The 14,918-nt window shown below is 50.3% G+C and overlaps 1 protein-coding gene and 1 long non-coding RNA gene across 2 annotated transcripts in view; one reads left to right on the forward strand and one right to left on the reverse strand.

Annotated features, from left to right (window-relative positions):
* Positions 1–14,918, forward strand: part of LOC137421113 (heparan sulfate glucosamine 3-O-sulfotransferase 1) — a 461,391-nt gene that overhangs the window by 101,409 nt on the left and 345,064 nt on the right. The window lies entirely within an intron of this gene.
* On the reverse strand, positions 429–8,968 carry LOC144890678 (uncharacterized). The gene is made up of 2 exons (XR_013622408.1): positions 8,819–8,968; positions 429–2,584 (listed from the first exon to the last, which is right to left on the reverse strand). It is a non-coding gene; the product is annotated as an uncharacterized LOC144890678 (long non-coding RNA).

Raw genomic sequence — 14,918 nt, forward strand, 5'->3', positions numbered from 1 at the left:
CAGAGGGTGCATCACTTCCCCTGCGGAACTGGCTCCCCCCACCCTTTGCAGACGCAGTCCTTGCAGATCTTCGAAGTTAATCAACGGTCATGCCCATGAGGTCCCTCACGTGTTGCTGTTCTGGGGAATACAAAATGTCGTCAGTATCTTGTGTCTCAATTTCCTGGTCAGGGTACAGAGCGTAAAAATCCGAATCCGAATCACTTGAAGCAAAGAGATCCGCAACATGTGGATCAAAGAGATCCGAAACATTTGAAGAAAAGAGAGGGACTTCCTTTATGTCAAAGTCTCCCATGGGCGCCTGGTCGGCTTGCGGGTCTAGGACATCCGCGTCGGGTCCCTCAACCGCCAGACCCAGCGTCGCAATCAGATCCATAGTTGGGTCAGAAGGGGGCGTGCAGCTGTCAGCTTGTAATACATAAGAGGCGTTAGCCAGTACACGCAAGGGGTTTATAGCACAAGTATCACAGTCATCACAGACACCGTTACAGGCAGCAGCCAGTTCCCACATGGGATCAACACAAGTATCACAGTCATTACAAAATTCAATGCAATTTTCTGGAGCGCCGGTCACGTCTGCCTTGTTGAAGGACCCGTTCAGGTCGACGGCCTCTGTGGTCAGAACCATAGTCGTTGTCGGCGGCTTCTTCAATTTCCATCCTGTAAAATACTTTCTCATACAGAGGAGGACTAGAGATTTCATTAGTGCCCCCCAAATTACTACCCCGATTATCACAGCCAGTGCGGTCAATAACCACTTCACTATGGTGCCCGTCCATCCCTGGAACCAGTCAGTGAGCCAGCTAAATGTATAAGAATTTTCGCGCGCGATCCGATCGATCGTCAGGGCGTGGCTAGTTTCCCTTAGTCTCACTATTGCGGCTGACACTCCTTCAGATGGATCGGGTATGTAAGTGCAACATTTTCCCTCTATTATTCCGCATACCCCTCCTTTCTCTGCCAAGAGCATGTCCAAAGCCACCCGATTCTGCATCACCATTGTACGCATGTGAATCACCGTATCCAATAGTATGTCATGAGCCGTAGCGGTGTCGTTTGCCACCTTTTCTAGGGCCAAAGCCAATTTATCTATCCGGAAACTATCCATGACTGTGCCCGCTCCTGGGAAGAAGAAACCAAACACCTTTTCCCATAGGCTCCCGTGTAGTTTAGTGGTTCCATCTTCGTTCATGACTGACCTCTTATAACGCCTGTCCAAGGACTTTGGGTCTAGCTCATCCAGTATCTCAACGTCAGGAAGGACTGAACCCAGATAACATGTGCCCCCCCAATTATTTGGTAAATAGGGGTAAGCCTTGTCGCCGCATATAAACATTGTCCCATGGGGTGGGACCAGGTGGGTGGATAAGCACTGGGTTCCCCTTACCACCCCATTAATCCTACTAACCCCCCTAGAGAATGTTATAGCCGTTATGTTGTGGTTGTGTTTATCTTGCAGTACTATTCGTAGTGTAATCCCCGAGCTCCCTTGTCCCAGCTTCCCGGGGAGAGTGTAGGCGCATTCTGATTCTCCCATACGCAAGTGGCCGGAACCCTGGAGGCAGACCGTCCCTTTCTGTGGTTTGACCCAGACGGGGGCAGGCCTCTCGGCCACATGGGCAATCATTGACGGGCGATAATTAAATTGTCGATTGCAACTCTTGCCGTTGTCAACCCCTTCTCTTTCCAGCGTGGTGACTAAACATGGGGAATCGATAGGTTGTGAGCAGAGGTCATTGAGGGACAGAGGTAGCACTATCATGTGTATTCCTGTGGTGCCTGCTTGGGGAAAGTGCATGCACGACCAGCAGTGTGTCCTATTTTGAATTGTTGCCACCTCCCTGGCCACTTTCCAATATGTGTTTTCCCCCTTCTTTGGGGCCTTATTCTGGGGGTGTGGCGTGAGTATGTATTCGATGCATGGTGTGTATTTAGTTTCGCCCCTGGCCGCGCCAGGGGTCCAGACGCTGCACCGGACCTGCATGGTCATGTCTTTCCCTAGGCGTGTGCGTGTTTGTAGCTTAAAATCAGGGGTTCCCCATTGGTATCCTGGTTGGGCCAAGGTCTTAATTCTAGCTTGCCCGTCTTCCCGGAACTCTCGTTGCTTTTGTAGTACCATGCCAACGCGTCCAGGCCCTGCCGACAGTGCTAGCCAATTTATGTTCACCCAATTTGTGTGCAGGGCTTTCTGTTCGAAACATGGTAGTGATACTCTTTGTCCCCATGTTACGGTGAGGTGTCGGGTTTCGTTTTCGCATCTATTGGAATCGGAGTTTCCCCTAGCTGCTGTCGCTACCAATAGTATCGTACCTATGATTAGGCCCATCCTTACTGTGGTTGCTGTGGTGTAGTGTCTGGTGCTTGTATGGCCAACTTACAGTGCGTGGCGTGGATCCACGAGGTCTTGCCCTCGCAAAAGACGGCCGTTGGTGTAGTCAGCAACACCTGGACTGGTCCCGTCCACCTTGGTTCCAAGGCGTTCTTGCGGGTGAAGTGTTTTACGAGCACGTAATCGCCGGTCTGGAAGTCGTGGATGGCGTGGTTTGTTGGTTCAGGCAACGCCTCTCGTACCCGGGCGTGAATGCTGCGTGCCACATTGGACAATCCTCTGCAAAACTTTAAAAGCATGTCATCCATCACAGGCAAGTCAAATTTGGACATGTCCATCGGGGCCGAAACGGGCAAACTCATAGGTCGTCCCATTAATATCTCGTGGGGGGAAAGGCCCGTGGTGTGGCCCGGGGTGGAACGAATACTCATTAACGCCAGCGGGAGTGCTTCCGGCCACTTCAAACCTGTGTCTGCACAGATCTTGGCTACCTTAAGTTTCAGCGTCCCATTGGTGCGTTCCACAAGTCCCGCTGATTGTGGGTGATAAGCGCAATGGAAAGATTGTTTCACGCCCAGTGCCTTTAGGATGCCCTTAATCACCTCTCCCGTGAAATGGCCCCCTTTGTCTGACGAAATTTTCTGAGGGATGCCGAATCTGCACATGAAATCCCGCACGAGGCGCTTGGCTACTGTCGGGGCGTCTGACTTAACGCATGGATAGGCCTCGACCCATTTTGTGAACATGTCCACGATTACCAGGACATATCGGAACGACATACTTGGTTCCATGTTAATGAAATCGAACTGGACATGACAGAAGGGCCCGATTGGTCGAAGATGGCCCGCGTTATGTGGGTGCCTAGGTGGTGCCCCCCTGTTGTATTGTTGGCAAATCGCGCATGACCGGCACACCTCAGATGCGATTCGCGACAGTCCCGGTGCCGCCCAGGTATAGTTTATCTGTTCTATCACCCCCCTCTGGCACACATGGCCATTTTGATGTCCCATACGTGCCAGCCAAGGCAGTAGTTCCTTGGGTGCTATTGGTTTTCCGTGAAGGGTCCACATCGCATTTGGTCCGGGGCGTGTGGCCCCTCGTTTTACCCAGTCATCATGTTCGGCTGCTGTTGCTGCGTTTTGAAGTTTTATAACGTCCTCATTAGTCGGTGAGGCGATGGTGATGGTGCACTCATTTTTCGAGGAAGGGGTTAGTCCTGAGGTCGGTACGTTGGCAGTTTGCGTGTGTGCCCCTTTTGCTCGCGTTACCATCGGCATGTTCCGTCCTATTTGTTGGTTGGCCGCTTTTCCTGCCGCTACGTCCGCTCTGGTGTTGCCTCGGGCGACGTCAGAGTCTGTCCTTTGGTGGCCGCGACATTTGATCACCGCGATAGCGCGGGGGAGCAAGATGCTTCGGAGTAGCCCTTCAACCAGTTCGCCGTTTTTTATGACCGAACCCGCAGATGTGAGAAAGCCTCGCATCTTCCAAATTGCCCCTTTGTCGTGAACTACCCCGTGCGCGTATGCTGAATCTGTATAAATGTTGACGGCAAGGTCCGCCGCCAAGCTGCATGCTCTAGTCAAGGCGCACAGCTCCGCCTGCTGGGCGGAAAATGTGGGCGGAAGGCGCCCGCTTTCTATCGTCTCATTATCTGAACACACCGCGTATCCGGATAGCAAAGAGCCGTCCCATCCGCGTTTAGCTGATCCGTCGACGTAGTACACACGATCGGGGTTATCGAGGGGAACGTCCTTCAAGTCCGGACGTACCGTAGTGACTTGCTGTACTACATCAACACATACATGGGGTTCGCCCTCCTCTGGGGTGGGCATCAGTGAGGCCGGGTTGAGTGTAGTGCAACGTTTAATGGTGACGTTGGCGGCCGTAATCAGTGCTGTTTCGTATTGCATTAATCTAGTGGTCGATAAGTGTTGTGTTGTCCGCTGTAGTAACAGTGAAGTGACGCAGTGTGGTACCTGTAGCGTTACCGGGTGCCCCATCACAATGTCCGCTGTCCTTTCCACTGCGTACCTAGCCGCTGCCACGGCTTGCAGGCACACCGGAAACCCTTGCTCGACCGGTTCCAGCTTTTTACTAAAGTAGGCTACCGGTCGTTCCTTATCTCCATGAGTCTGTGTCAAAACGGACTGAGCAAAACCCCTTATTGCATGAGTGTAAAGGGTGAATGGTTTCGCATAATCGGGGAGTCCTAAAGTCGGTGCCGTTACCAATGCCTTTTTCAGCCCCTCGAAACAGCGCATCAATTCGTCCGTCCAAACCAAGTAGTTTGGTTCTCCTATTCTGGTGGCTTCGTACAGCGGTTTAGCAAGTAGTGCGTAGTCAATTATCCAAGAGCGGCAGTAACCCGTCATACCTAGGAAGCGCAACATCTGTCGTTGCGTACTTGGCCGTGGCGATTCCATGATAGCGGTCACTCGTCCAGCATGCAGTTCTCGCTTCCCGTGTGAAATGGCATGACCCAAATAGGTTACTACCTTCCGTACAAATTGGAGCTTTCTCCGTCCCACCTTGTGGCCCTTGGCCGCCAAGGCTCTTAGCAGGGCCATGGAGTCCCCTTCGCAGGCTTCCTTGGAAGGGGAACAAATCAACAAGTCGTCAATGTATTGTAACAACACCGATCCCCCTTTTAGTTCCACGTCTGCCAAATCGCGGTGCAGCGCTCGGGAGAACAGGGTGGGGCTGTCGGAGAACCCTTGGGGTAACACCGTCCAGGTGAACTGGCGCCCCCTAAAGGTGAAGGCGAACAAGTATTGTGACTCAGGTGCGATAGGTACGGAGAAAAAGGCAGAGCATAGGTCAATGACGGTAAAATGTGTTGCGTCCGGTGGGATAGATGTCATAAGGCCTTCCGCATTTGGTACCACTGGGTGTATGCCTTGTATGACTTTGTTCACTTCCCTCAAATCCTGCACGAACCTCCATTTATCCTGCATTGGTTTCTTCACGGGCAAAATCGGTGTGTTGCATTGGCTGTTAGTTTCCACAATTATTTTCTGTTTCACCAAAGATTGAATCACTGGCTCTATGCCCGCATCGGCCTCGTGCCGCAATTTATATTGTCTCACGTTTGGGAGGGGCATTCCTGGTTGGATCGGTATTACCAGAGGTTTGGCGTCGCGAATTCGCCCCACGTCGTTGTCGTGTTGGGACCACAAATCGGCCGGGACCTCCTCTAAAAGGCCATCGGACTCGCCCGGGCCCTGAGGCACCGTTCGTACAACGTGGGTGCCCTTTGGGGGCAGGTCTGTCTCTTCAAATTTTCCTTCTATACTCTGCTCATCATGGGTGATTACATACCCCTCGTTTTTGTCGAGCACTGTCACTGTCCAGTGGTCCACTTCATAAATGGCGCTGCACGGAATTTCTCGCAAGCGCCCCATCATCCATCCTACACTTTCCGCCGGCCACCCTTTGGCGGTGGTGAGGGTAACATGGGCGTCCACCCCTGCGGGATACTGAGACAACGCCCGCTGCTCCGCAGTTAGGGTTACCTTGACGCCTATTCCCTCCCGTCCAACCCATATATTTGACAACGATAGGTCCGAATTCTTACCTATTGACCCCTTTATCCTTTCTCGGTACTCGTCATCATCGCCCCTAGCATCGTAGTAAGCCGTGCAATGGGGAGGGTTGTCCTTTATGTCTGTTGTAATTTGATGTACGCGCAGCCAATCTCGCAACCCGTCGTTCCGGGAGCACACTGTGTCTAGGACATGTATCCAAGTGGCCAAAGCCCTCTTTTCCAGGCTCCACCAGTAGGCGGTGGGGCCGGGCCGAGACAATGCCGTCATTAACAGATCGCGTTTGGATTCCGCGACGTCTACAAAAACTCCCTGCTCCGTACATGAAATTTGGCAGCCTAAACGGCAAAGTAGATCCCGTCCCAACAAGTTAGTCGGGGCGGTGGTAGTCATCAAAAAAGCGTGTCTAGCCTCTAGTGGGCCGCACACCACTCTTACCTCTTCTGAAATAGGGAGCGCTTGGGGCAAGCCTGAAACTCCCACTATCTGGACATCCCTATCTGTGGGGCGCAAGGATGGTAGCTGCCCCTCGTTAATAGTACTGCGAGTAGCGCCCGTATCGACGAGAAAGTCTACCTGTTGCCCATCTACGTCTAGTGTCAAGGTCGGCTCCTCGGTTGGTGTCATAGTCAAGAGGGGACATTCTACGGGCGGCCCGCCGGCTTCCTGTCAATAGGCTACTTGATTTCTCTGTGGCGGGTACCCCTGGCGGGGCCCCCGGCAATCGCGTTTCCAATGTCCCGTCCGTCCGCAACGGAAGCACGCCCCCTGTGGAGCGGTGGATGCGGGGTACCTGTTGCTATTGCGCTGACCCTGTTGCGTCGGACGCCTCGCAGGCTGTTGGTTCCGTTGGTCCCATTGTGGCGGCCCATTCCCGTTCGCTCCGCTTGGGGCCCAATAACTTGGGGGAGGCCCATCGATTTGGGAAGGGGGTCCCTGTGGATACCCGTTCTGGGGAGGGGGCATTTGTACTGCCCAGGTCTGTGGAGGGGGTGCTTGCATGGCCCAGCTCTGCGGCTGTGGAGGGGGCCCCTGCATGTTCCAGTTTTGGGGAGGGGGTCCTTGTGTGTTCCAATTCTGGGGAGGGGGTCCTTGTGTCCGCATGTCGACTCGTCCCCTGTCGTTATCGTCGACGTCGTCGTCGTTTTCGTTATCGCGGCCCCACTCTTCGTTGGGCTCTATCCTAGTGTTCCGATTCTGGGCCCGTCCTTGGCCTCGATTCCCCTTCTCTTTTTGGTTGAGTTGGGCCCGTTTTTCCTGGACCAGCATTTGCAACATGTCGTCCTTAACATCGACCTTCTTATCGTCTCCGTCGCCACATTGTTCGGCCGCTTCAACTAGTTGGTCGGTTGGGGTGTTTCTCCATCCTATCATAGCCGTTTGAATGCGCTTCCTAACTGCCGGTCTCATCCCTTCTACCAAAAAGTTGTTCACTACAGCGTGAGGGAGATCTTGTGCCCGCACCTGGCCCAGTCCTCCCCACTTTAACACTGCTCTTTCTACCCTCTCTCTCCAATCGATGGCTGCTTCGCCATGCTTCTGTTTTAGGCCGCATATTTTATTCCAATCTGGCCCTGCGGCTGGCATCAGTGCGGTGTATACCCCGGCCAACAATAGGTCGACCAGGGCCTCCCAATCGGCGAGGGTCTGGGCCGCGGTTGCGGCCGGGGGCGGTGCTACATTTGGCCAGCGTGCGTGTACTTTGGCCTGGTCCCACACCCGCACGGGCAATACAGCCTTCCCCATGTGGCAGACGTCCCGCCAATCTGCACCTGTATTTTGTATCCACATACGCATAAATTCCGGTATCTGACCGGGATGTTCAGCCAGCAGGGTTCTCACCCGCTCCTGCATAGACGCCAAATCTGATTCTCTCCAGGGTATCCTGACGTTAATGGGTGCCCCCCTGTTCAGTCCTATGGTTTTTAAGGGACACATCCCGATTGTAGGCTGTGGGTTCTCTGATTCCGTGAACCCTTCCAATGAGGGGTACAGTTCTCCTAGCCCCTCTGGGGCCGCGAACCCGCTGTCCGCCCCACTAGCTTCTTGTCTTCTAAATGGATTGCCCGGGCTAAGGTGAACCTGAGGGGCGGCTGGTCTAGTTTTCTGGGGGTCTAACCCCTGGGGAAACAGGGGCGGGGGTGGGGGAGGTGGCGCCTGTGGCCCGGGGACAGGGCTCAGGGCTTGAGGGGGTAGGGGCATGGCAGCTGCCTCCCCTACCGCGGGGTCTTGGTCCGGATTTTGGACGAGCGGCATTAGCCGCTGATTTGCTTGCTTAACTACCTCCCTAATTGTTTTGTCCTGAACCTTGTCTGCTTGCTTCTTTTGGTCCTGAAGCTTCAGTACTTCCCCTGCCAGGCTAGCCTGTCTTGTGGCCGCCAATCGCTTCATTCCTTCCTTTTCCCACCACCCAAACACCTTCCAATAATCGGGTGGGAAGTGTTTCTTTTCCTTTTCTAGCTTATCCAAAGCTCCGTACAACACTTCCAATTTGTCAAGTGCAAACGATCCCTCCTCTGGCCAGGGATGACTTAAATCTTTAGTTAGCACAGCCCAGTCCTTTATTGGTCTTACCGCGGCAAAATGATGCCTCTTAAACATGAAAGATGCCGGGGTTCCCTTGAGGGGTTCCCCTTCTTTCGTTAGCTTGTTTCCCATCTTGTTGCTCTGGGCTGATCCTTCCTGGAAAGTTCTCGGCCTACTCAACCTTTACGGCTGTCCGACCTCACTTTCCCCCTCGTCCTTGTTAATTATTACGTTACCCTTAAATAATATCCAGCGCAAATATTGTAACGTTACTCTTAAATAATATCCAGCGCTAAATCTATCCTTAGCTTTACTCTTAATGTTTATCCAGCGCAAATATTGTAACGTTACTCTTAAATGATATCCAGGTGATTTCAACAAAGACACGTCATTCTGTGGCCTGAAATGAGCCTCTACTTACAATTTCTGTTCGGAGAGCAGGCAGAGCAGAAGGCAGAAAGGAACGGGCTGAACCCGCTCCAGGAAGGAAGGTACGACGTGCCGGCGTCCCGGCGTTCGGACAGCCTTCCTTCTGTCGCTCGGGGTCCGCTCTCTCTGTCCTCTGTCTGCTGCAATCCGAGTCACGGCACCAAATGTCAGAAACCACCTTTTCTGATCGAAGTAGAGTTCCACCAACAGGCTTGAGAATGACGAGACCTTTATTAAAATAACACTTTATACGGATCCGGAGGAGACAGACATCTACAGCAAGCTACAGCAAGAACATGCCAAGTCAAGCCTTCCTGAAAACACATTGATTCTCATTCATTTATATATGAATACGATTATCAGAAAATCTCCGAGAGAACAAAGCGACTGGCGAGAGTCCCTCCCCGTCATTCCTAGCCCCCACCGTTATCCGCTCTGTCATTCGGGGGAGTGCAGCACGCACCTTATCATTCGGACCAGATGTGATTTCAAAACTCCGACGAGGCAGAAAATATAACTCATTAAAGGGAGGGTGCATTCTTGGCTTCGACAAACCCATAAAGTATATGGGTTTGTTCAAAATGAGTAATTCAGAGCATGTTTATACAGAGTCAAGCGTCGCTGTGATTAATACAAAATATATATGGTTCACGATAGGTTTTATGTCTGCAACCTAAACATTCTGCTAGTGTTACGCAAAATCACGCGCATGTGAGCGTTCTCCTGCCCGCGGCTCGAGGCGCCGTCTGAGAATCATGATAGGGATTTTACGACCGGCCTTATCTAGCCTCGAAAGTGCACACGTATACAATTTGTCCAACACGACTGAAGCGAGCCTTTCCTCATTTTAAATGAAAGCGAAGCAAAAACCTCATTGTAACTCAGGCGTCACTGTCATTAAACAAAACAGTTAATGTTTTTGGCAATTTATCAAAGGATTTATGTCTACGATTCAAGCAGCCTACCTAAGGTTCGAATACATTTTATTAACTCATGAAATAACATTATAGAACAGCATTTTATAACATAGCTTACGTGGTAATACGTCAGTCAACCGGCATTTATAATTGAGCATTAAGCAGTAACAAATCTGAGACCTGACATATATATATATATATATATATATTTATATATATATAGTCATTTGAAAAAATAAGTTCACCCCATGTAAAGTTTTGACTTTTTCAACATATTTCAACATACAGCTATTTGATCTTCATTTCAACAATATTGATAGATAAAGGTGATATAATATAACAAATATCATGAGACATTTACATTTTGTAGTCCATTGTATAATTTAAATAAACATGAATGCAAATTTCCCATGTGGAAAAAGTAAGTACACCCCTACATTTATCACTACATCAAGTACCTAAAATTAGAATCAGGTGCACCAGCTCAGGTGCAAATGTTTAGAACATCGTTAGAGAGGATCTTGGACGAACCTGTCTTATTTAAACCTCAGACATTTCGTTTGGTTTGCTCTTTGTGTTGAAGTGTGCGGCGTCACCATGCCTAGATCAAAAGAGCTCTCTGAGGCCCTCAGAAAGAAGGTTACAGATGCCTACGAGTCTGGGAAGGGATTTAAAAAGATCTCCAAACAATTTGAAATCAACCATTCGACTGTCCGGAAGATCATCTACAAGTGGAGAAGTTTCCAAACAACTGCCAACTTGTTCAGGCCAGGCCGCCCCAGCAAGTTCAGCCCGAGAGCAGACCACAAGATGCTGAAAGAAGTCTCCAAGAACTCCAGAATGTAATCACGGGACCTCCAGGTAGCTCTTGCCACTGTTGATGTCAAAGTGCACGAGTCTACCATTAGAAAGAGGCTGCACAAATTTGATCTGCATGGGAGGTGTGCCAGGAGGAAACCTTTGCTGTCCAGAAAGAACATCAGGGCAAGACTAAAGTTTGCCAATGAACACCTCGGCAAAGACCAGCACTTCTGGACAATGTGCTCTGGACAGATGAGTCAAAGGTAGAGCTATTTTGCCACAGTACCAGAAGACATGTTTGGCGAAAACCAAAGACAGCATTTAACCACAAGAACCTGATACCAACTGTAAAGCATAGTGGTGGAAATATTATGGTTTGGGGCAGCTTTGCTGCATCAGGGCCTGGGCAGCTCACCATCATAAAATCCACTATAAATTTTTCATTGTACCAGAGGGTGCTTGAGGATAATGTGAGGCCATCTGTCGGAAAGTTGAAGCTCAACCGAAGGTGAATCTTGCAACATGACAATGACCCTAAACATACCAGTAAATCCACCAAGGAATGGCTGACAAGAAAGAAATGGAGGGTTCTGGAATGGCCAAGTCAAAGCCCGGATCTAAATCCCATCGAGATGTTGTGGAGGGATTTGAAACGAGCTGTGCATTCACGAAACCCCTCAAACATCGCACAGCTGAAATAATTCTGCATGGAGGAGTGGGCAAAAATTTCTCCCAGTCGATGTCACAGACTGGTCGACAATTATAAGAAACGCCTACTTGAGGTTGTTTCTGCCAAAGGGGGCAATACCACCTATTAGAGCCAAGGGCGTACTTACTTTTTCCACATGCGAAATTTTCATTTATTTTTATTTAGATTATGCAATGGACTACAAAATGTAAATGTTTCATGATATTTGTTATATTATATCACCTTTATCTGTCAATATTGTTGAAATGAAGATCAAATAGCTGTATGTTGAAATATGTTGAAAAAGTCAAAACTTTACATGGGGTGTACGACTTTTTCACGTGACTGTATATATATATTATATATATATATATATATATATATATAAAAATATATATATATATATATATATATATTATATATATATATATATATATATATATATATATATATATATATATATATATATATATATATATATATATATATTGTTACAGACGCGGTGTTAGATGTTAGTTTACCGAGCGGTTTGGTATTACCGCGTCCGCACAGTTACTCCCCGATTAGAACCCTATCCCGCCCGATTCCACTCGAACGTTGGCCGAATCGCGCTACACTAAATCAATGAAGGAAAGGACACAACGGCTGGGATAAATGCAACGACACAAGGGGTACAGTTCTCAAGACCTCCGGAGGAGGATATAATATTGGTGATGCAGAAACGGGTAGATTACACGGTAAGAGGTAAAGCACAGAAAAGATGGGCACTTAGACACAGTCTTATCTTATCCCCGACAGACCACAGACAAACGGGACAAGACTGACTTACACAGGGATTGATGGCAAGGAAGGGCAGGCAGTCGATAGCTCAAGGTGCACCTTGGCTCAGGGGCAGAATCAAACGCGGTCCGGTCCAGATATGCGGGGAGGTATTCAGCGCTTGGAGGTGGCGTCTTCTCTCTCCGTGGTGTGGGCGCATCTGACGTCACCTCCCTCTTCCTGCGCATGTCCAGCGGGGAGTGACACGCCCTCGGCTCGTTGTCTCCGCCCCAGATGGAATCGGTCCGCCGTTTCTATTGGGTGCGAGGGGTTACCGGGCTCCGCCCTTGACGAGGGGCTGACAGCGAGCCCCTGCGTGGTAACCCCGTCGGAGCACATGTTCAATGGCGGCTAACCAAACCGGAGTGAGGACGCACACTCCCCGCGCCGCCGCCGCTGTTGTTGTAGTTGTTGTTGTACCATGAGGAAGAGCTGCGGGGAGGTATTGGGAGGTCCTAAACTTTCTAACGGTGCCATACAATCACATTCTGGTGCAACGAAGAGTCAGAATTAATGGAAACGAGTCCTTAACTGACATAGACTAAGAATAACTAGCAAGATGTCCTATAGTTGTCTACGTGAGAGGCGGTGGACCTGGATGCGACATTTAATGGGGGAAAAATGGGGAGGTCGGGTCTACAGAGTGTTGTTTACAGACAATGGGACTAGGGAATGGGGGATTGGGGATAGTTGGGGAGTATTGGGGAAATAGGGGAATATTTACAAGCGGATATGGATGGAGGCCAAATCCCATATCCGCAACATTGCACCCTTCTCTACCTCGGGGCGTCCCGACCCCATAAATTTTTACCTACGTAAGTGTGGCACTCAGATGTAGTTCCCTCTACTATTAACTCAACCCTGAGTGCGACAGTTTTACAGATGTTCACAAATGAGTAAATATGTCCCCCTGCGACGTTGCACCCTTCTCCTCACAGAAACACACCCACAGGATAACCGAATCGCGGAAAGAATCCTCAAACTAAACATACAGCCGGTAGGGAGCATTATTTACACAAGACTACACTGATATTTACACTACGATCCAGGACCTGTTTTTGGAGGAACACATGCAGATGTTATGCATAGAGAGAGCACGCATGCCAGCATCGATACACCAACCCACGAGTGCCCTGTGGCCTTACGGCCTTTAATAATGTGCAGAGCACCCCATCCAAGCACCAAAAGCACCACCCCATAACACAGTCAGCACCATCCGGTGCACCAATAAAGTGTTCAATAATCACCGGTGGTGTCGCAGCCGGCCGATGTTCTGCCGCTGGTCTTGCCTTGGAGCCCACTTGGTGTTCTGGCTTCCTTCAAAAATAAAGAAAGGCGCCAACCGCGTCCATTTCTAAATTGTGGCCGTCAGGGGGGCCAACTATAGTGGTTCACCTGTATGGCATAGGTGCCACGTTGACCCAGAGGTCCATCAACGGGTGGTGCTTGCCCGCAAAAGACTGCGGTCCATGGTGGGCGGCCACAAAAATTGCGGTCCATATGGTGTATCGATCCCGGCAGCAAGCAGCGAAAGTGCAGGCCCACAACTGCAGAGCCAGCACCTCTCTCTCCTCTCTCTCTGCCCCAAAGCCAGATCCACGGAGGTGGGAGACAAAAGAAGAAGACAAGTGAGTAAGGTGGTAAGGGCGCAAAAGTGCACGCAATACAAGGTGATGCACACTGGGGGCACATGGGAACCAGGTGAGACAGGTACGTTCCTACCGTACGCCCCCCCCCCCCACCAGGTAACCTACATTGCCCCTCCCTTACCCCTTACTGTATCCACAAAACACAACACTACCCATAAACATCTACTTTACACATCAACAAACGTCCCTAACTGTCTTCCCCGTTCCTCCCATAAACCAAATTCATCTTCTCTCCCTCCTAACCAATCAAATTTGCCATTTCCAACCCTCATCAAAATTTGCCATCTCCAACTCAACATCAAAATTTGCCATCACCAATTCATCATCAGTCCCTCCTAGGGAGGGAGAGATGGAATCACCCCAATGTCTCATCCACGTCGTTATGCGTCTCACAAATCCACACAGCAATTCTCCTTTCCTGCAACACAAAACAAAGAAAACACAGGTGTGGAGTCATCATCATCACCTCAGGTAAGTGGCTGCGTATGGTGCGACAGGTTCATCAATCCTAACTATTTCCTAAATGACTTTAACAACTTTACATTACCCGGGGTCTTTCCCTGCCAATCCATTGGCCAACTTACACTATGGGTTCTAAAAACCAATTCCCATTGCCCAAACTGTGGTGCTTCTCAATTTGGGGTCTCACTCCCCCGATTCAACACTCGGTGCTCTCGCACAATTTCTGGGCTGTGACGTGTAGCTCTCCCAGCAGGTCTACCCACCTGCACACCTCCACCACTGTAGTTGCCACCCGAGCTTACCTGCTCCTCACCCTAACCTAACTAACTGGGGAAGGCCCTCTCGCACTCTCACCCCCTCAGTGCCCTCTCTGGCACGGGCTGCCCGATCCACACCCGGGATCCTCAGGCACCCACTGACACTAACGGCTCCCAGAGCCCACCTGCGGCCTCACCTGGCCGACATCCTCACAGTGGTGGAGTGCCCAAACCAACTACACACACTAACAGGCTACACGCCCAGCCATTTCCACAACACTAATGCACCCATCCACAATACCATTCTGCAACCGCACCACAAATGCCAATATCCAACCACAATTTACCTATACCCTCTACCTAACACTTACACTACCCGTCCCGGGTACTCGTGAAAGGGGTCCACTCTTCCCCCATCCACACCTTCGCACCATGCACACCACTCCGTACCACTTACTCCATATATTCCACACACCTGTACTTGCACACCTGTGCTCTC

This window comes from Myxine glutinosa, chromosome 2, assembly GCF_964187855.1.
Source record: "Myxine glutinosa chromosome 2, kmMyxGlut1.1, whole genome shotgun sequence".
Classification (NCBI taxonomy): domain Eukaryota; kingdom Metazoa; phylum Chordata; class Myxini; order Myxiniformes; family Myxinidae; genus Myxine; species Myxine glutinosa.